The sequence below is a fragment of the Nannospalax galili genome, unplaced genomic scaffold, assembly GCF_000622305.1.
Source record: "Nannospalax galili isolate Female #2095 unplaced genomic scaffold, S.galili_v1.0 scaffold686, whole genome shotgun sequence".
NCBI lineage: Eukaryota > Metazoa > Chordata > Mammalia > Rodentia > Spalacidae > Nannospalax > Nannospalax galili.
The window spans coordinates 1,315,131-1,337,706 of record NW_008355472.1 but is presented as its reverse complement, the minus strand read 5'-3'; the positions used below and the strand labels follow the sequence as shown (position 1 = coordinate 1,337,706).

At 44.7% G+C, this 22,576-nt stretch overlaps 1 pseudogene; it reads right to left on the bottom strand.

Moving 5' to 3' along the window:
• Positions 1 to 559: 559 nt before the first annotated feature.
• LOC103749840 lies at positions 560 to 1,059 on the bottom strand (annotated as a pseudogene).
• Between the last annotated feature and the right edge of the window lie 21,517 nt (positions 1,060 to 22,576).

The window sequence follows — 22,576 nt, the reverse complement described above, 5'->3', positions numbered from 1 at the left end:
ATAATGAGCATAAAATCTAAAAGGCCTTTTTGGCATTTTTACTTTTTTTTTTTTTTTTTGTCTTTTTGAAGCAGGGCCTCCCTGTAGCCCCAGCTGTCCTGGAACTCATTATGTAGACCAGGCTGGCCTTGAACTCACAGAGATCTGCTGCTCTCAAGTGCTGGGACTACAGGCGTGCGCCACCACGCCCAGCAATAGTGCAACTTTTAAGTACGTTTGTTGACTGTTCATAGTCCACGCAGAGTTACAACTCCACACTTCAACAACATGCTGACAGTTCCTAAAAACTACTTTTAAAAAGGCATAACCCCCCAAAAAAAAGGCATAACCCAGATGTTCCCTCATTTGACCAACTCTATCTAAGTTTAGATGTGCAGAAGGGCTTAGATGTATCCAGAGTAAGCCACATGCAACATGTTACTTCATCAGTTTTCTAAAATAAGGTTTTGAAGAACAATGACAGTAGATAAGGGAAGACAACATGGAGGAGTGAAGTCCTAATTACTATACATGCATATTTTTTGACAGTAGGGGAACCTTTTACAGATAAGTTACAAAGAAAAGGCAAATAAACAATTTTGTACAAGAAATTTAACACATTCTGTAAATGTCTTCACTTTGCTGTCATCAGTTGTATAAACTCTTCATAGTTTACCTGGCCATCACCATCAATATCTGCTTCCCTGATCATCTCATTTACCTCTTCATCTGTTAACTTCTCTCCAAGGTTTGTCATCACATGGCGAAGCTCTATGGCACTGATGTAGCCATTGCCATCCTTATCAAACACACGGAATGCTTCTCTAATTTCTTCTTCATTGTGTCTTTCATTTTTCTTGCCATCATTGTCAGAAATTCAGGGAAGTCAATTGTTCCATTACCATCTACATATACTTCATTAATCATGTCCTATAACTCTGCTTCTGTAGGATTCTGCCCAAGAGACCTCATTACAGTTCCCAGTTCCTTTGTTACTATAGTTCTATCACCATCTTTGTCAAATAGTGAAAGCGTTTCTTTGAATTCTGCAATCTGCTCCTCAGTCAGTTGGTCAGCCATGCTGCAAGGGCTACCAGTTTCTGAGACACGATCATACAACCGTTCAGCTCGCTTGCTCCACTCAGACTCATAAATAAAATTTTTTAAAAAAGAAAGGAGAGGGAGCTAGAGAGATAGCTCAGTGGTTTAAGAACACTGGTTGTTCTTGCAGAAGACCCAGGTTCGAATCCCAGCACCCACATGGCAGCTAATGACTGTCTGTAACTCCAGTTCCAGGGGATCCCACAGCCTCTTCTGTCTTCCATGGGCATTGCACGACACAGGTGCACTTACCTACATGCAGGCATAACACTCATACACATAAAATAAAAATAATAAAATATTAAAAAAAAGAAAGGAGAGCCAAGGAGAAAGTGGAAATGATAGAGAGTCCCAAAGACAGACAGGGAACTGAAACCTGGGTGAGGATCAAGATGGACGGAAGCAGGGCTAGGCAGCTTTGGGATAAAAGATTAGTCTGTTGGGGATTTCCTGAAGAGAAACTATGAAAGTAAAAGAAGCCACAAAAAGTCCTCTCCTTTATTGCCTATATACCGGCATCAGTTAAGAAGTCAGTGTGGGGGCTGGGCATAGTGGCCCATGCTTTTAATCCAAGCACTCAGGAGGCAGAGGTGGGAGGCAGAGACAAGAGGTCAGCTTGGTCTACATAGTGAGTCCCAGGCCAGCTGGGGCCAAAGGGAGACCCCGTTTGAAAAAAAAAAAGAAGTCAGTTTAGGGGGCTAGAGAGATGGATCATCAGTTAAGTATATTTGCTATTCTTTCACAGCACCGGGGTTTGGTTCCCAGCACCGGGGTTTGGTTCCCAGCACTCACATGGCAGCTCACAGCTGGCTATGACTCCATTTAACTTCAGTTCCAAGGAATCCTCTTCTGGCCTTCACAGTGGCCAGAAACACTCATACACATAGAATTTTTTAAATTAATTAAATAAATCTTTTAAAGTCAGTATGGGAATATACTCCTTTGGTAACATGCTTGCCTAGAATGCACAAACTGCTATCCCTACCATTGCATAAACCAGGTGTGATGGCATATGCCTATAAATCCCAGCATTGGGGAGGTAGAGACAGGAGAATTAGAAGTTTGAGGCTAGCCTCAGCTTCTGCTACAGAGTGAATTCAAGGCTAGCTTGGACTACTTGAAACGCTTTCTCAAAAAAAAAAAAAAATGTTTGGACCCGAGTGTGTTAGTTCATGCCTGTAATCACAGCACTTGGGGGCAGAGGCAGGAGGATTGCTGCAAGTTTGAGGCCAGCCTGATCTACATAATAGTTCAAGGCCAGTCTGGGCTACATAGCAAAACTCTGTCAAAAAAAAAAAAAAGGGAAACAACAGCAAAATACCTAAGAAGTCTATTTCTTTTGACACAGAGCAGAGTGGGACAATGTGAGGACTGTGTGATATGGCAAACTGGATTCGGTCCTGGAACATAAAGATGGCATTACTACAAGTGTGGAGTTTAGTTAACAGTAGTTACCAATGAAAGTTTCTTAGTGGAGACAAGTGTACTATAGTAATTAAGGAACTTAACAATGAGAGAGATTGAGTAATGGTTATAAAGGCCCCAACTTTTCTATAAATTTAAAATTATTTCATAATACAGTCTGATGTTTCAAGAAAGCCAGTTTCTCAGGGCCAGAGAAATGGTTCAGCAGTTAAGAGCACTGGTTGCTCTTGCAGAGGACCCAGGTTGGTTCCCAGCACCCACATGATGGCTAACAATCATCAGTAACTCCAGTTCCAGTGTAGGGAAGCTGCGTTCAAAATGGCGCCCACTGCCTCAGTCAGAGGAGGAGCTAAGGAATTGGCCATAGGTCAGCCCCTTCCTTCTCCTCCTTTTCTTTTTGTCACAGACTGGCACCTCCCATACGATGGCCCTCGCCTAAGATCTAAGCATCCCATGCCAACGACAGGTAAGATCTCCTTCTGGCAGGTACTCCTAAAACAGGAAGTGCACATGGCCAGGTACACTGACCAATGACGGGCAAGGCTTAGCCAGGAAGGAGACAACCTAAGACAGGCTAGGATGCTCAGCACATGGAAAGGGGCTAGCCGCCCATCCATAGGGCATCGCCTGACGGGTAGGCCGTGATTAGCCTGTTAAAGAAAAGAAAAAGGAGGAGATGTGGGGACCTAAAGGCCCTGCCTTGCCAAGATGGCGCCTACAGGAAGTAAGCAGGGTGTGGCCTGACCTGTCCTGAAGATCGTCGGATTGGATCCTGGTCCTTCCCGGCACCCCTGGGCGGTGCGTGATCAGCACGTGATCAACGTGGCCGGCCGCCTATGGGACCCTGCCCATGTGGCAGGTTGACCTTTAAGCTGATTGGGTGCATTCAGGGGAGGGGGTTTCGGAGGGGATTTCCAAACTGCGGTTTTTGCCTATATAAGTTCTGTGACACCTGCAATAAATGAGTTCCTGCTTGACAAGACTCCCTGTCGGGGGTCTGATTGTCCTCTGCGAGGAGGGCTGGCGAAATGAGCGGACAGCGCACTTACCCCTCCTCGGCCCCCATCGCTGAGCTCCACGTCCTGCCTTGCTGACGGGGCAGAGGCTCGGCATTCCAGGGGATCAGATGCCCCTGGCTTCCACAGGCTTTGCACTTTTGGGGTGGGTACACTTACATATATGCAGGGAAAACATTTATACACATAAAATAAAAATAATAAAAAATATTTTAGGTGCTAGAGAAATGGCTCAGTGGTTAAGAGCACTGGTTGCTCTTGCGAGGACCTGGGTTTGATTCTCAGTACCCACATGAAGGCTAACAACCACCTGGAACTCCAGTTCTAGGTTATCCAACACCCTCCTCTGATCTCTACAGGCATTGCATGACACAGGTGGATTTACACACAGACAGGCAATGCACTCATACACATTAAAAAAAAAACAAACAAAAAAAAAACTATTTTAAAGAAAGCCAGTTTCTCCCCAGCACTTGTGATGGAGACTCTCTTTTCCTACAGAGAAGCATGCATCTGGGTTTGTCCCCAGGTGTCCTGGCAGCACTGATACAGTGCAGAGACAGTGGACAGAGCCAAGTCGCCACTCCAACACTTCCAGAATCCTGTGACCTGAGGTGTATGGCAGTGACAGTGTCTATGATGTATGTCACAGGGAGTCTGGCATGTGATGGTTGCCCAGTGGAGGACAGTGGTCTTCACCCCTTCTATAGCTGGACATCTCATACTGTGTCCTCCTTCTCCTCTGGTCCTCATGTCCCCAGGCCTCTCCTTTCCCTGCCTGGACTATGTTGTTCAGCTGCTCACAGGAGTTTTACCACAGGCTCCAGCATCTTTACCACAGTGTGCCATGTGCCACATGAGGTGTCTGTCCCCAGCTCTGGTATGACTCTTCTCATTGAACCCTTCCCTACTTGTCCCCATTCTGCAGATGCAAAGACTAGTATCACTTTCCCATAATGCAGCTGCCCAAGACATAAGATGAATAACACCAGTAACTCCAAGACTAGGTGGACTGACAAAACCTGGAAGTGGCCAGACATGGTGGGACGTGCCTATAGCCCCAGTCATTATCCCAGCTGAGGTAGGAGTTTCACCCAGTGATGAGCTGGTGACCAGCCAGCCTGAGCTAAAGAATAAGACCCAGCTTCAAAAAACAAACAAATGGAGTGGGGGCAGCTGGAGAAATGGCTCAACATTTAAAAGCACTGGCTGCTCTTGCAGAGGACTCAGGTTTAGTTCCCAGCACCCACATGGCAGCTAACAACTGTCTTCCAGTTCCAGGGGATCCAACACCCTCTCCTGGCCTCCACAGGCATTGCACACATAGGTGCACTTACTTATGTACAGGCAAAACACTTATACACATAAAATTTGGGGGGTCTTTTTTTGAGACCAGGGTCTCCCTGTAGCCCCAGCTGGCCTGGAACTCACTATGTAGACCAGGCTGGCCTCAAACTCACAGAGATCCTCCTGCCTCTGCCTCCTGAGTGCTGGGATTAAAGGCATGTGCCACCATGCCCAGCTATACACATAAATTGTGCCAAAATATTTTATTTATTATTTTTATTTATTTTATATGTATGAGTGTATTGCCTGCATGTGTGTCATGCAATGCCTGCAGATTCAAAACCAGGGATTCAAAACCAGGTATTCTGCAAGAACAGTCAGTGTTCCTAACCACTGAGCCGTCTCTCCAGCCCCTACACATAAAATTTTTTTTTAAATATTTTACTTATTATTTTTATTTTATGTGTATGAGTGTTATGCCTGCATGTAGGTAAATGCACCTGTGTTGTGCAATGCCTGCCGAGGACAGAAAAGCTGTCAGATCCCCTGGAACTGGAGTTATGAACAGTTGTTAGCTGTCATGTGGGTGCTGGAATTCAAACTCAGGTCTTCTGCAAGAATAGTCAGTGTTCTTAACCACTGAGCCATCTCTCTAGCCCCCCTACACATAAAATTTTTTAAAAATCAAAAAACATTTTTAAGGAGTACTGGGAAACTTATTGAAGAAAGGTCACTTTGGAGTTCCATAGCCAGTGGCCTTCAGAGGAGCGTGGCATTCAACCTGAATATCTAGAAATCCAGCCATTCACAGGCATCTGTCTGTACGCTTAGGCCCCAGAGCAGAGCAGAGAGTGACTTGGAGCCAGAAAAAGGAAGAACTAGGGACTGTCAGGGCTCTATCCATTGATCCACCAGTCCTGCTCCCCTCAGGATCCACCCTGGGCTAACACTAGCATTCCGCCACTGGAGCCCACTCTAAGGCCTCTGTGTTTCTATTGGAAGGAGGTCCCTGTTGCAGCCCAGGAAGGTCCCTGCTGCAGTCAGTGCTGGGAAGACTCAAAATAGGACAGAGATTGGAGGAAATTTTAAGTACTGTATCTGTTTTGTGCCAAACCCTAAAATGGACCATGGGGCTCAAGGCGACTCACACCCTCCCCTAGGGAGTATATAGACTGCCTTGGAGGGTGGCTCAGCCTGGGGGTAACTTGTACCCTAGGCAACCACCTAACCACACCTCCATACTCCTCTCCTCATTCCCTGGAGGACAGGGCAGCCAATATGGTCAGCAGAGCTCTGAGTTCTGCCTCTGGCTGCATCTCCAGGAAGAGACTCAGGTCCAGAAGGGGCCCTGCCCTGCCAGAGGTCCAGCAAATGAAACTGGGCCTCCCGCCTGCCCAGTCCTCTCCCTACTGGAAGGCAGCAGCTAGGTACAGTACTGAGGTGGTAGTCATGGGCCTGGCTTGTTAGTCTGTCACTGCCCCAGGTGACCTCTGTCATATATATATGGGGTGACTATGAACCTGCCCTTTGCCAACTGTGCAGGATGAGACCAACGCAGCAAACCTTCTTCTCACCTTATGTGCCAGAACTCCAAGAGCAAGCAGCATGCTAAATTTCTCAGTGCCTCTTATTCAACTTGCTGTGTGTTTGTCCAGAGCTCCTGGAAATAGGGTGTCTCAGAGGCAGGAAGATGCAAGGTATATGCCCACAGTATTTGCCATTGTCCCAGGAACTCATCTGTCAAGTGTCCTTTTTAGGGAGCAGGGTCAGACAGGATCTCCTGTAGCTTCCTGTAGCCCAGGCTGGCATGGAACTCACTATGTGACCCAGGCTGGCCTCCAACTTGAGATGATCCTCCTGACTCTCCCTCCCAAATGCCTCAGAGTCCATGGCATTTCTCCAACTTCATAGATAGGAAGACTGGGGTCTAGATGGGAGAAGGGCATGTCCTACGCCATCCAGTGTGTCAACGGCAGGATAAAGCTTAAAGCTGAGTCCTGTCTCCCAGGCTAGACCATTTCCCTGCCATGCTCAGGCAAGTTGAACCTAGTCAGGCAATATCATCTCTGAATCTTGGAAGGAAAATGGCCCTTTGGAAGGAGAACGGCCCATAGAAAGACTATATGGTAGTTCTTATATCTCAAAAATCAAAATAAACATCAGAGAGGGTGCAGGGACTTGCCAGAAGTCTTAACCTGTGAGCCACAAAACCTTCCCACCTGACCCAAGTGTCCTGACATCTAGCCCAGGGCTATTCCCTGTGTTACTATCTCCCAAAGAGAGGAAAGAGCAGTGAAGAAGGATATCCCATTTACTGAGTACCTGTTACACAATAGACCTTTGCCATACATTCTTTCTAATCCTCACAACAGCCTCAGAGGCAAATATTTTTGCTCAGTTAACAACTTAGAGAAAAGAGGCCCAGAAAGGTAAAGCATCTTGCCTTTGGCCACACAGCCAATGTAGGAATCAGGCCCAGATCTGTCCAATTCTCAAGTCTGTGCCTTCGTCTTTTCCCAGGGTGGTTTGGGTTTGGGTCCCAGGGTTGACAATGCAAGGATGTGTGGGAAGAGGAAGCCAGAGGCAAAGTCCAGCACAAAGCTCCAGCTGTTCATGTATGCCAACAACAAAGATCAACAGATGTGACCTTGGAATAGCAGGGCCCTACCTCCCACTGACATTTTTTTTTCTTCAATGTACATTGATCCACACCCAGTAATAAAGCTACACAGAACAGCTGGTAGCCTGGCTCCTGGCTTGCTGAGACCCAGTACCCAGTGGTTTCAGGATAGGTACACTTGACTCAGAACTTCAGCTTCTAAGACTGGTTTAGGATCTTAGACTGTCCTAGCCCTAATGGAGGGGCCTCCTGGGCGTCTGGTCTACCCACCTAGGGAGGAAATCAGGCCCATAGACTTCCCAGCTGGGCTCATCCACCCTTGCTGCCTAGAAGCAGTCCCTTCTACTGTGACTAGCTATCTCACTGTAACCTGAGACATCTCCATCATCTCCTCTGGGGCCTAAACTTACCGCCCAGTAACCCTAGAATTGCCTTATTTAAGCTGGAGAGATAATGACTCCCTGATCTGCTCTGGGTCTGACCCCACCTAGGCTGAAACTACAGAGCTGACATCATTTCTAAGAGACATACACAGAGCTCCATCGAAGAGCCAGTGATTCACCTCCACATTCTAGGCTTCATGCCTCTGCTAGTCAGTCAGATATGCAGTCTACCTCTGTGCATCTCATTGTGTACCTGTCACCTCAGATCTCAAACCTCTTTCATTTGATCCAAATACAGCATCTTGTACTTCTTTTGGTTTCCATCTTCTAAATATTAGCAATTCATGCTGGGCATGGTGGCTCACACCTGTAATGTGGGCACTTGAGTTTGAGGCCAGCCAGAGCTATATAATGAATTCAAGGATAGCTTGAGCTACAGAGTGAGACCTTGTCTCAAACAAACAACCATTAGCAGTTCATAGGTGTATGATGTTTTGCAGTCTACCTGAAGTCCCATCACATGTATCATTTCTTTTCTTAAGACAGTTTTCCTTTACAGAGCTTTGTGTATGCTAGACAAGCACTCCATCAACTAAGTTACATCTTAGACCTCTTTACCCATTTAAGACAGTTTGTGGGACTTTACAAAGATGGCTGATGTGAAGCATTCCCAGGAGCATGTCAATGGCAGGGTTCGCAGCAATGGCTGCCAAAATGATGAGGCATTTTATGGGCAGGACTGGTGTCTGAGGAACGATTAATTCATGGCTCAGAGAAGGGAACACTGAGTGCAGCACATGGGCTGTTCTGAAGGGCTTCCTGAGGGCTGCTCCAGAGGCTGCTCAGTACCTGGGGCCCTAGCTGCAATGGAGCCAGCAGGATGCTGTAGACTGTCTGGCCTGGCTGGGATGGAGCTTTTCCTGGGGCAGAAAGTATGCCAGATACATTCAACACCCTCCCAGCATCCCTGTCCCTCAAATTAGTATTACTGACTCTCCTGGCAGAGGGAGAAACTGAGGCTTAGTCAGGACGAGAGGACAAGCCTCCCAGATAGACCCCCTAATCAGGGATCTTCAGCAAACTCTCCTGGCAGAGGGAGAAACTGAGGCTTAGTCAGGACGAGAGGACAAGCTTAGTCAGGACAGGCTGGGCCTGCAGTCTGTCCTGAGTTCCCTGAGGTGACTCAAGGCAGCAACCTGCTTCAAGACGCCTGTCTAGTTGTGGAGATGGGCCTTCAAAATTTATGTGAGGTTGTTTAACCAGGACGGTTCCAGGAAGGAGGGCAGTGGAGACTAAGCCACTGAACGTGTGCCTGTGAGCATCACTGGGGCTGCAGAGCCCAACACTCATTCCTGTCTGTGGGCCCAGGATGGGTTTATTTAGGAGCTGGGTCTGGCTGCAGATCAGAAAGCAAGGCCCACCCGGGGCCCAGAGGTTGGGCCTTCGGAGGAGTCCAAGCTAAACCTCCACACAAGGGTCCATTGTGGCCTCTCCACCCGGCCCTGTAGTCTGCCACCCCTTCCGGCTCCTGGAAAATGTTTTCCTTCTGGCAACTCCCAGGGCAGCCTGCCCTTGGCCAAGATCCTGACTGGCCCCACCCCCCAGCCTCTCCCACCCAGTGGGGATCCTGAACTGTTGGCAGCTCAGAGTGGTTGAGACCAGCCTGCAAGACACACACAGAGTCCCTGAGGCTGGGGAGAGTGAATATAGGCCAGAAAAGCACCACAGGACCAGAACAGGACCTGAACCTTGTACTTCTCAGCATGTTTTTGTTTGTTTGGTTTGATTTTGCTTTTTTTTTTTTTTCCTGTCTTTTTGAGACAGGGTCTCCCTGTAGCCCCAGCTGTCCTGGAACTCACAGAGATATGCCTGCCTCTGCCTCTCCAGTGCAGGGATTAAAGGCAGGTGCCACCATGCCCGTCTTTGGTTTTGCTTTTTTGATTTATTTTTATTTTATATGTATGAGTGTTTTGCCTGCATGTATGTAATGGACTAGGTGTGTACACCTCTTTCCACCCCTGTACAATGCCTGGGGAGGTCTAAAGAGGACAGTTAGATCCCCTGGAACTAGAGTTAAGAACAGTTGTTAGCTGCCATGTGGGTGCTGGGAACTGAACCAGGGTCCTCTACAAGAGCAGCCAGTGTTTTTAATCATTGAACATTCTCTGCAGTCCCAACAGTCATGTTTTTTGAGCTCTTTCTACCATCAGAAGGCAGGAGGGTTTGAACCACAGCCCTTGGTGGCAATCTGAAAGGAATGGCTGGGCTTCAGTGGCTGCTTCTCAGGAAAGTTGATTCTTCCTGGAACAGCTGGGTGGCCTTGTGGGGTCCCTGGAGAGATGCCACTGTGGATCCAGCCCTGACATAATGAGCTTTTAAACCAGACAGGGCTGGTGAAATGGCTTAGCAAGTTAAGGTGCTTGCTGTCAAGCCTGACTACCTGAGTTCCATCCCCACAACCCAGATGGTGGAAGGAGAGAACGGACCACCCCCCACCCACAATGCAATAAACCAAGCACTGTACACCAGATGTTGGGAGGATGTTGGGTCTAGAAATTGGGGTTCTGAAACCTCAGTGTCACCACCAGGTGCCCAGGCCTGGCTCTGGGTTCAGAGGTTCATCAACCTTTACCTGGGCAGACAGCGCCACCTGGAGCCCAGTCAAATCCCTCTGGGGATTCCACCACGATGAACTCTCAAGGGATTACATTGCCCTGCTGAGCTAGATGCTGGGGATAGAGATGGATTCCTACACAGGCTGCAGGAGCAAAAACCCACAGAGAGGGACCATCTGTATGGCAGAGGCTGGGACAGCAGAAAGTTCAAGGTAGAGAATGGTCTCTGAGAGACGTTGCCATGGTCACAGCTCTGACTATCCTCTGGACCCGGTTCTGTGTAGGTAATGATGAGCCTTCAAGGAAGCCCAGGGTGGAGGCCAGTTCCCAGAGACAGGGAAGTGGAGCTGGGCCGTGAAGAGCGACAGTAAATTTTCCAGTAAGTGCAGGTAGCACTCCAAGTTCAGGAACTAGCTGCAAAAGCATGGAGGAGGGCCTGGTGTGTTGGCCCATGCCTGTAATCTCAGCATCAAGGAGGTGGAGACAGGAGGATCAGGAGATCAAGGTCATCCTTGTCTACATAGCAAGTTTGAGGCCAGCCTGGGCTACAAGAGACCCTGACTCAAAAAAAAAAAAAAAAAAAACGGGAGCTGGACAGATGACTCAGTGGTAAGAACAGTGCAAAAGCATAAGGACTTGAGTTTGGATCCCATCACCCACATTTAACAACAACAAAAAAGCTGGGTATGACTGCTCCTTTGCCTGTAACCCCACTGTGGTGGGAGGCAGAGAGAAGAGGATCACTGGAGCTTGCTGGTTAGTGAGAGACCCTGTCTCAAGGAAAGGACATCCTGCCTCTTCCTTTGGCCTACACAGATATGCAAAGATACATGTGCCCACACGTGTATGTGTGTCGCTGCACTGACATATACCACATTCACTCACACACATACTCAAATGCATACACTTTTTACAAAAGCATGGAAGGTTAGTAAAGGCACTTGCTGTCAAGCCTTACTGCCTGAGGCTTGGAGGACAGATGCTTCCAGGTCAGGTCCAGCTCACAAGTCCTGTGTCCAAAGTGTGTGGTGTCTTCAGCAATATGATCTTACCTTCTAGCTCTAGGAGGCAACCAAGGGCAATGGCAATAGCCTGTATTGTTTTGGGAGTCTCTTGAATTACCTTCTACTTTCCTGGTTTCTGTGGTTACTTCAGGTTACATACATATTCATACCTAAAGATTCAGGGCTGGGGGGCTGGAGACATCTGTCTCAGTGGTTAGGAGCACAGACTGCTCCTTCGGAGGACCTGGGTTCAGTTCCCAGCATCCACAGGGCACTAAGACCCATCCTTAACTCCAGTTCCAGGGGAGCAAATGCCTCTTTTGGCCTCTGGAGACATTGTTTGCACAAGGTGCACTTACATACATGCAGCAAAACTCTCAGACTTATTTTTTTTTAAGATTCAAAGCTAGGATCCACATATAAGAGAGAACATATGGTGTTTGTCTTTCTGGGTCTGAGTTACCTTACTCAGTATAATGTATCCAGTTCCATCCATTTACCTGCAAATTTCATGATTTCATTTTTCTTTACAGTCAAATAGAACTCCATTGTGTATACGTACCACATTTTCATTACCTATTCATCAGTTAACGAATGTTTAGGTTGTTTCTATTTCCTATCTATTGTGAAAAGAGCAGCAATGAAAAAAGCAGTAATCACTGAGCAATTATCTCTCATAGCATTAGAGGGTGTTATGCAAGCTGCCAAGGGAGAAAAGCAATCAATGGTCCTACCCAGCTGTAAAGCCTATAAACCACAACAATGACCAGCCCAGAAAGATATCCCTAATGGTGCAGTGGTGACAATTTTATCTTGGGTGTAACCAACAGCTATCTAATTGTACTTAAAGTCTGTTCAGTAGGAAAGGAATTCATGCCTGGTACTATATTAACCTAGCCAAATACCCATGGCTGGAGAGAAACTACTACAGCCACTTTCCCAAATCAGTATAATTTCATACTAAATTCTAAATCATTATATCCACAGGTAAGTGCAGTTCTCACCACTCATCAAAGAAACCTCTTTTTGTAACACGTGGAGACCATGACAGAGATCTACAACTGGTTAGAATGCAGAGAATAAGTGACTGTGGGGCACTCAACTCCAACTGATACATCTACAATGCAACTCCTACACTTAAGGCTCACATAACATTGTGGAAGAGGAGGTGGAAAGATTTTAAGAACCAGAAGACCAGGACACCTGCTGCTAGATAGTGTCTTCCAGATATAACAGGGAAGCTCATGAAATCTCAACAATATGGTTCCTTGAACTAAACCTGCAAAATAACACCACCAGTTGACATGTCATTGTGGATAGGAGAAATTCCATAGAGTCCCACCTCTAGATGAAGTAACTCAGGCAATCAGTGGCTGCTGAGAGAGGGAGAATTCGTTTTCTCCAGGAATGAGCTCCCTGATAGGTTATCCAATCCCAAGTGGTCAGTCCTAAACACAGGTACATATGAATAATACCAAATGGATACAGTAGGCTATATATGTATGTTTGTATGCATACATGTATGTATATGTGTAACAATAATAATTAAAGAAGAGGTCAAGGGGCTGGAAAAATGGCTCAGAGGTTAAGAGCACTGGTTGTTCTTACAGAGGGACCTGGTTTGGCTCCCAACACTCACATGGCAGCTAACAACCATCTATAACTCCAGTTCCAGGGGAATCTGACACCTTCTGATTTCTGCAGGCACTGCACGACATGGGTACACTTACATACATGCAGGCAAAACAAAATTAAAATTAAAAAATAAAGAAGAGGCCAAGAAATCGAGAGGGAGTAGGGATATGGAATAATTGAAAAAGGGAGAGAGGAGGGTGGAAATAATGTAAATTCAGTACTCATGTATGAAATCCTCAAAAAACAAAATGAATTAATTAAAAAAGCATGGAGAAGGAGTTAGGGATATAAACTTGGCTGCTTTGTTTTAATTCATCTATTTGTGGTGCTAAGAATAAAATGCTGCATGTTAGGCAAGCACTCTACCATGAACTGCTTACCCTCACCCCTTTGTTCTTTTTTTTTCTTTCTTTCTTTTTTCTGGAATTCATGATTTTTAAAATTTTATTTACTATTTATTTATTTATGTCACTTTCACATCAATGTTTATTGCACTATTCACAATAGCTGAATGTTGGACAGCAACAACAGAGAAATTGATTTTTAATGTGTGGTATATATACATGATAGAATTTTAAAAAATTATTTAATAACCACCTAATTAGAAGAAGCAATTCATTACAACAGCATTGACATATTCAATAACAATTTCCAGAGATACGCTGCATCTCTTACAAAGTTTGCTGTAAATTTTTAGGTTTACAGTTGAGTTAATACAGTTATATGATATTGTACTCAGTATAAACCCTATATGACATAAAATTGAATTTTTTTTATTTTTTGGTCTTTTTGAGACAGGGTCTCCGTGTAGCTCCAGCTGGCCTGGAACTCATAGAAGTCCATCTGCCTCTGCCTCCCGAGTGCTGGGATTAAAGGCGTGTGCCACCACACCCGGACAAAATTGAATGAGGTTTTAACCTTTAAAAAAGATCTCTGTATTTCATTATTAAAATATATTGTTTCATACAGAAAAACTCATTTTTAATGCAACTAACAGATGTTTGTATATGCATCTCTAATCTCTAAATATCTGATTATTACTAGTTACAGTCGGTTACTTCCTCAGATCCTCAGCACCTGAGCACGGATATAAAGTCCATGAAATCAGGTAGATTTCAATGGTAATATTTTTCACATCTACTAATTAACATGAAGCAAATTTTTATGCTTCTTCCTCAACTATAACTCATTTTTTACTTATTATTTTGTGTGTGTATTTCATACACAACATCCCAAATGAATCTTATTCATCTATATCCCCGCATCCCAAGTGACACCCTCCCATGCCCCCCTTATTCTTTTAAAACTAGAATAATTGCTTACTTTTTCTCCAATTAAACTGGCATTTTAAAAACTATTTTGCCGGGCATGGTGGCACACACCTTTTATCCCAGCACTTGGGAGGCAGAGGCAGGCAGATCTTTGTGAGTTTGAGGCCAGCCTGGTCTACATAGTGAGTTCCAGGACAGCTGGGGCTACAGGGAGACCCTGTCTCAAAAAGACAAAAACAGCTTTATTATTTTTTAAAATGTTATGTGTATGCATGTATTGCCTGCATGTAGGTAAGTGCACATGTGTCGTGCAATGCCTGCGGAGGACAGAAGAGGCTGTCAGATCCTCTGGAACTGGAGTTATGGACAGTTGTTAGCCACCATGTGGGTGCTAGGATTCAAACCCAGGTCTTCTGCAAGAACAGTCAGTGTTCTTAACCACTGAGCCATCTCTCCGGCCCCTAAACTGGCATTTAAAAAAAACTTATGTGTACATGTGTGTGCCTGCTTGTCTGTATGTGTGCCACATGACTGCAGGTGCCCTCGGGGGCCAGAAGAAGGTGTGGGTTCCCTTGGAACTAGAGTTACAAGTGGTTATTGTTCACCTGATGTGGGTTCTGGGAATCAAACCTGGGTCCTTTGCAAGAGCAATAAATGCTCTTAACTACTAAACCATCTCTCCAATCCCTAAAATGGCATTTTTTAAAATTTATTTTTATTTTATGTGTATGAGTGTATTGTCTGCATGTGTGTAAGTGTACCCATGTTGTGCAATGCCTGAGGCAGTCAGAAGACGGCATCAGATCTCCTGGAACTGGACTTACAAATGGTTGTTACCTGCCATGTGGGTGCTGGGATTCAAACCCCGGTCTTCTGTAAGAACAGCCAATGCTCTTAGCCCCTGAGCCATTTCTCCAGCCCCTAAACTGGCATTTAAAAAATATTTTATTTTTACTTTATGTGTATGAGTGTATTGCTTACATGTGTGTAAGTGTATCCATGTTGTGCAATGCGAGCAGAGGTCAGAAGAGGGAGTTGGATCCCCTGGAGCTGGAGTTACAGGTGGTTGTTAGCCACTATGTGGGTACTGGGAACTGAACCTGGGACCTCTGTAAGACCAGCCAGTGCTCTTAAACGTTGAGCCATCTCTCCAGCCCCTGCATTTTTTTTAAAGTTTATTTATTTTTAATTAATTAATTAATTAATTAATTTTTTTGGTCTTTTTGAGACAGGGTCTCCCTGTAGCCCCAGCGTGCCTGGAACTCATTAAGTAGACCAAGCTGATCTTGAACTCACAGAGCTCTACCTCCTCTGCCTCTTAATGCTGGAATTAAAGGTGTGTGCCACCTGGCTTTGTTGTTATTTTTGAAATTTGTATTATTTTTATTTTATGTGCATGAATGTATTTATTGCCTGCATATGTGTCATGCAATGGTCATGGAGGTCAGAAGAAGATGTAGGATTCCCCTGGAACTGGAGTTGTTAGCCACATGTGAGTGCTGGGAATCAAACCTGGGTCCTCCGCATGAACAGTCCATTGAGCCATCTCTCCAGCGCCAGTCCCTGCATTTTTTTATCTTTAATTATTTTCTGTTCACTGAAGAATAAATCTAAAAATAAGAAAAATTATAAAAGAAAATCTATAATCCTTACCTTGAACTTCCCACTGTTGGCATTTTGATATATCATCAATCCTCTGCATCTTGGAGTTCTGCATCTGTGGACTCAACCCACCTCTTAATCTAAATGCTCAAAATGTAGATGTTTCTGCACTGAACACGTGTGGACTTTTCCTCTTGCCTTTATTCCCTAAACAATGCAGTACAGCAGCTATTTACATAGAATTTACATCACATTACGTACTGCACATAATCTGGAGATGATTTAAATTCTACAGGGAGATGTGTATAGGCTATATGCAAATACTATGCCAGTTCTTAGAAGGGACTTGTGCATCTGTGAATAAAATCAGTACCCCATGTACACTGAGGAATGATTGTATTTCTTTCCAAATTTTTTTTCCAAGAAAATATTGAGTGCCAGGAGATAGCTGGTAGGCCTCACGACTTCAGTTTAATCCCCAGATCCCACAAGGTGATAGAGGAGAATGGACTCCCAAGAGTTGTCCTCTGACCTCCACATGCATGCTGTGGCATGCAGCTACTTGGCACATACATACACCCTAAATAAAAATAAATAAATAAAAATGTACCTAGCAAATACTCATTTTAAAAAAATAGATTGGGGCCTAGAGAGATGGCACAGCAGTTAAGAGCACTAGCTGTTTGTACAGAGGACCTGAATTCAGTTCCCAATACCCACATGGCAGATGACAATCTTTGGTAACTCCATTTCTAGGGGATTCAATACCCTCTTCTGGTCTCTCTGGGCATTGTACACACTTCATGGGTGCACTTACACATATGTAGGCAACACACATACACATAAAATAAAATTAAAAATAAATAAACCCCCAAAATAACAGATTGCTGGCGCGTGGCTCATGCCAGTAATCCTTAGTGCTTGGGAAGCTGAGAGGGGAAGATTATTATGAGTTTGAGGCCAGCCTGGGCTACAAAGTGAAACTTTGTTTCAAAAGGAGGAGAAAGAAAAAGCTAGTTTGTTGAGATATAATTCACATACAATACTTCACAATTCTAATTGCAGGGCTTTTCCTTTGTCTTTCTTTGGTCACATATTCTCTGCCCAGGCTGGCTGTGAGCTCATTTTGTGTAGCTCAGGTAGGCTTTGAACTTGTAGTACTGCTTCAGCCTCCCCAGTAGTTGGTTGGTTGGTTTGAGACAAGGTCATGCTATGTTCTATGTAGTCCAGACTGATCTCAAATTCTTGGGCTTGGACTGGAGATGTAATTAGGTTGATAGACTGCCTAGCATGTGTAAGACCCTGGGCTCTTATCTCCAGTACTGATTTAAAAAGGTGTGTTGGTACATACTTGTAATTCCAGCATCTGAGAAGTGAAGGAAGTAGGATCAGAAGTTCAAGGTCCTCCTGAGCTACTAGAGGACTTGCTTCAAAAAAAGAAAGAAAGAAAAAAAATATTGGGCTTACATAGTGCTCTTGCCTCAGCCTCCCAAGCAGCTGGAACTACATTTGTGGTCTATGTCCAACTTCTACTGGTTAAACATTGTTATCACCTCAAAAAAAGTCCCAGATCTGGGGCTGGAGAGATGACTCAGCAGTTGAGAGAGCACTGGCTGCTCTTGCAGAGGACCCCAGTTTGGTTCCAGCAGCCACATGGCAGCTAACAACTGTCCGTAACTCCAGTTCCAGGGGAATCCAACACCCTCTTCTGACCTCCGAGGCTATTGCACGACATGGTGCACTTACATGCATGCAGGCAATACACTCTTACACATAAAATAATAAAAATATAATTATTTTTAAGTCCCATATAGATTAGCAACTGTTACCTTGCTCTTGCTGCCCTGTCCCCCCTCCCCCCACACCTCATCCCTAACCATTCTCTGTTTAACAGATTTGCCTGTTCTGGACATTTCATATCAATGGAATCCTAGAACATGTGGTCTTTGTGACTTTTTCACATGGCAGAATGTTAAGATTCATCCACATCATACTCTGTGTCAGCACTTCATTCCTTTTCTGTACAAATAATACCCCATGGTATGGACAGGCAACATTCTGTTCCTTTACTCATCACTTGGTGGTTCTTTGGGTTAGCCCCACCTTTTCACTATGATGAGTAATGTCACTAGAAACATTGGTATTCTGGGTTGTCCTGGGGGTGGGGACATTATCTTTTCTTTTCTCTTGGATACGTAAAATATAGTCCAGCTGGCCTATAGTTGTCAACTTGTGGCTAACAACTGTCTGTAACTCCAGTTCCAGGGGGATCCAATGCCCTCTTCTGACCTCTGTGGGCATTGCATGACACAGGTACACTTATATACATACAGACAATACATTCATACATACAAAATAAAAATAACACAATATTTTTAAAAATAATAAAATAAACCTTTTGTTTAGATCATTTTTAAAATTTTTGTTTAACATTTATTTATTTACTTATTTGTTTGGTGGGAGGAATGCCATAGCTCCTTCAGTTCTCTTTCTATGACATGGGTCCCAGGGATTGAACTCAGGTCATCAGACTTGGTGGCAAGCACCTTTACTAACTGAGCCATCTGGTTAGTCTTGCCATCCTTTGTTTTGATGACTTTCTTGGGGGTGGGGACAAGCTGATGCTTACATAGAAATATACTAAGGCCAAACTTCTTTTTTTTCTTTTTTCTTTTTGGTCTTTTTGAGACAGGGTCTTCCTGTAGCCCCAGCTGGCCTGAAACTCACTATGTAGACCAGGCTGACTTTGAACTCACAGAGATCTGCCTGCCTCTGCCTCCCAAGTGCTGGAAGATACAGGTGTGTACTACCATACCTGGCTTGTTTTACTTTTTATAAAAAATGTATTTTGTGTGTGGTCATGCATGTAGGGGGTGGGGCACAGGAGTGCCAGTGCACCTGTGGTGGTCAGAGGACAACTTGTGGGAGTCAGTGCTCCCCTTCCACCATGTGGGTCCCAAGGGATCAAACTCAGGTTATCAGGTTTGATGGCAAGCTCCTTTGCCCACTGAACCATTTTGCCAGCCTAGAAATGTTCGTTTAAAACTATTTCTGACACATAGAGTAATCCCAGCACTTGGGAGCTAAGGCAGGAGGATTTGTTTTAAAATATAGGGTCTCATGTAGCCTAAGCTAGCCTCAAGTTTTATTACATAACTGAGGATGACCTTGAACTTCGGATCTTCCTTCTTTATTCCCAAATTCTGGGATTACATGCATGTACAACCAGACCTAGTTTATGTGGTGTTGGGGATTGAACCCAGGGCTCTGTGCATGCTAGAAAGACACTTTACCAACTGAGTCACATGCTCAGTTCCATCATTTCTTATTCTAGCCCCAGAATGACCAATTCAAGCAAAGTTTTTTAAATACGCGGCCACCTCTCCCTTCCCTTTTCTCCCCCCCCCAAGGCTTTTTTTTTTTTTTTTTTTTTTGGAGACAGGGTCTTGCTATGAAGTCCAGGCTGGCCTTATGCTTAACAAAATCCTTCTGCCTCAGCCTCCTGTGTGCTGGGGTTACAAGCGGTCACCATCATGCTTGGCTCAAAATGAAAATTTTGTACTAGTAGGAAAGTAAAATGATGTGGTGCTTCTTTGGTATAACGTGGCAATTCCTCAGATAGCTAAGCAGAGAGTTTCCATAAAACTCAGAGATTTCACTACTTAGGCATATATCCAAGCAAAGTAAGAACATAAGTCAGAATAAAAACTTGCACATGAGCAGTCATAGGAACAGGACTCAAACAGATGAATAGAAAGTACAGACAGTGGAATTGTCTGGGGGTGGATGCCTGTAATCCCAACATTTACAAGGTTGAGGCAGGAGGATGGCAAGTCTAGGCCAGTCTGAACAACATGGTGAGTTTCAGGTCAGCATGAAACATGTTAGAAGATCCTGATACCAAACGCCAAGGGCTGGAGATAAAACTCAATGGTAGAATGCTCGTATAGCATACTCAAGGCCTTGGTTCCATCCCCATCATAGCCCCCCAAAAGCAAAAGCAAAAGTAGAGCTGGGAATGTACCTGTTGGGAGCCTCTGTTATGCAAAGTCGAAGCCCCTTCACACCGGACAGCTCATGCAGCTCGGGATTATGTGCTGCGGGCTCCTTTCATAGCAGGATGTCTTCCTGGCATCTTTCCTGTCTCTCCTTTTGAAGTGTCCGCCACAAATGCTATAACATAAACATGGCCTTTGGCTCTAACAGGTACCATGCCTTCCTGTAATTTTTCCTAAGCAGACAGCAGTCTGGCAGAAACCCACTTCCATATGTAAATACAATGCCTCACAAAGCATCTAACAGCCAAAGCTTTTACCACTACCCCCATGGTATAAATGTCTTAGTCAGAGAATTGGGCTGCAGAGAATTGGGACAGAGAGAGCTGGACCTCAGAGAATAAAGCTGTAGCACAGACTAAGCCAGTCTTGAGTCTTCTGTCACTACCTGCGGCCCAATCTCTCCAGGGGGCACACTCCCTCGTGACCGGGTTATGGACATTCTAGCTTTTGCTGTCCCCGTACTTCTTCCCGCGAGGCCCAAGTGGCCAGTGGACCTTGCATCCTGAGGAAAAGTACACGGGTGGATTAGGGACAGGATTCGGCAGAACAACGCTTCTGCAGCAGAGAAGCTCCAGAGACACCGGACCCAGCCGCCGGGAAAAGCCTGCAGGGTACCCTCCGCTGAGAGCGGCGGGCCAGAGACGCCTGTGGCCAGACCCGCCAGCAACTAGCCAGGTGTGGCAGGGGGCCCCAGATCCCGGGGCCCAGAGCGACCCCGAGATATCCACGCACACCACCCTGAGGCCCATAGAGACACGGAGAAGCCCGCGGGACCAGATCTGCTTTCCTCCAGACACACGTCAGGGGAGTGCCATTCGGTGGAGTGCGCCCAGAGAGAGCGCGCACGCCCCATATGTACCCAGTGGGTAGAGTGCTTGCCTAGCATGCACAAAGCCCTGTTTCAATTCCCAGTACCACATAGAACCAGGCATGGTGGTACATGCCTGTAATCCCAGCAGTCTGGAGGTAGAGACAGGAGGATCATCCTGGGCTACATAGTGAGTTTGAGGCCAGACAGAAATACATGAAACCATAAGATCCTGCCTCAAAAAAAGAATAAGGGGGGCTGGAGAGATGGCTCAGCAGTTAAGAGCACTGACTGCTCTTGCAGAGGTCAGTTCCCAGCATCCGCATGGCAGTTAACAACCATCTATAACTCCACTTCCAGGGGATCCGACACCCTCTTCTAACTTCCAAATGTATTACACTACATGAATGCACTTACATACATGCAGGCAATATACTCATACACATAAAATAAAAATAGTAAATATTTTTAAATGACAAATGGAATATTGCTTAGTCACAGAAAGGAAGCAATCACTGACATATGCTACATTATGCTAAATAGAAACAGCCAGACATAGGAATTTGTTCATTGTATGATTCTAATTCTGTTTATACTAAATATCCAGAATAGCCAAAGTTATACAGACTTCTGTAGATTTGTGGGCTTGAGGTAGAATAGGGGGAAATGGGGAGTGATTATTAATGGGTAATGAATAGGTTATGAAGTCTTATTGGGGAAAATGAAAATCTTATGCACTCAGCCAAAATTGTACATTTTAAATGGGTGGATTATAGGCTGACAAGATGACTCAGAGATTAAGAGTACTGGCTGCCCTTGCAGAGGACCTGGGCTCAGTTCCCAGCACCCCCACATGGTGGCTAAGCTAACAAGAGTCTGTAACTTGAGTTCCAGGGGCTCTGACACTACTTTCTGGCTTCTGTGGGTATTGTATGCACATTTACACACAGGCAAAACACTCATACACATAAAATAAAAACAAATAAATAAAAATTTTAAATGGGTGGACTACATGGCATATAAACTATGCATATCAACAAAGCACATACATACACAAATATAATAAATGTATTTAAAAATATTTTCCAAGAGTTAGGTGTGGTGACACACAACTTTAGTACCATCCCATCCCAGCACTTTGGAAGCAGAGACAGCAGATCTCTGTGAGATCAAGGCCAGCATGGTTTACATAGTGAGTTCTGGGCCATCAATAAAATTAATAAATTTAAAAAAGTTTTAAATGATAGCAGCAGCCAGGAGGCAGAGGCAGGCAGATCTCTGTGAGTTTGATGCCAACCTGTTCTACACAGTGAGTTCCAGGCCAGGTGGGGTTACAGGAAGACCCTGTCTCAAAAAGACCAAAAAAAAAAGTATATATGTAATCATTTACTCATTTCAAAAAATATATATACATATATAAAACAATCTCTTTTTTACTCTTTTTTTTTATTTCTGAACAAAGAGTTTTATTGCATTTAGAAGATGAGCATTTGATCATCTTTTTTTTTTTAATTAAAAGAAGCATTTCATTACAACAGCATTAACCTATTCAATAACATTTTTCTGAGCTAGGGTACATCGCTTTCAAAATTGGGTGAACATTTGTAGGTTTACAGATGATTTATTACGCTTATATAATCTTTTACTCATTATAAACTCTATAAGACATAAAATTAAATGAGGTTCCAACATTTAAAAAAGATCTCCACTGCGTTGTCAAAACACACAGTTTCATACAGAAAAATTCATTCCAAGCCTATTGACATTGAGAC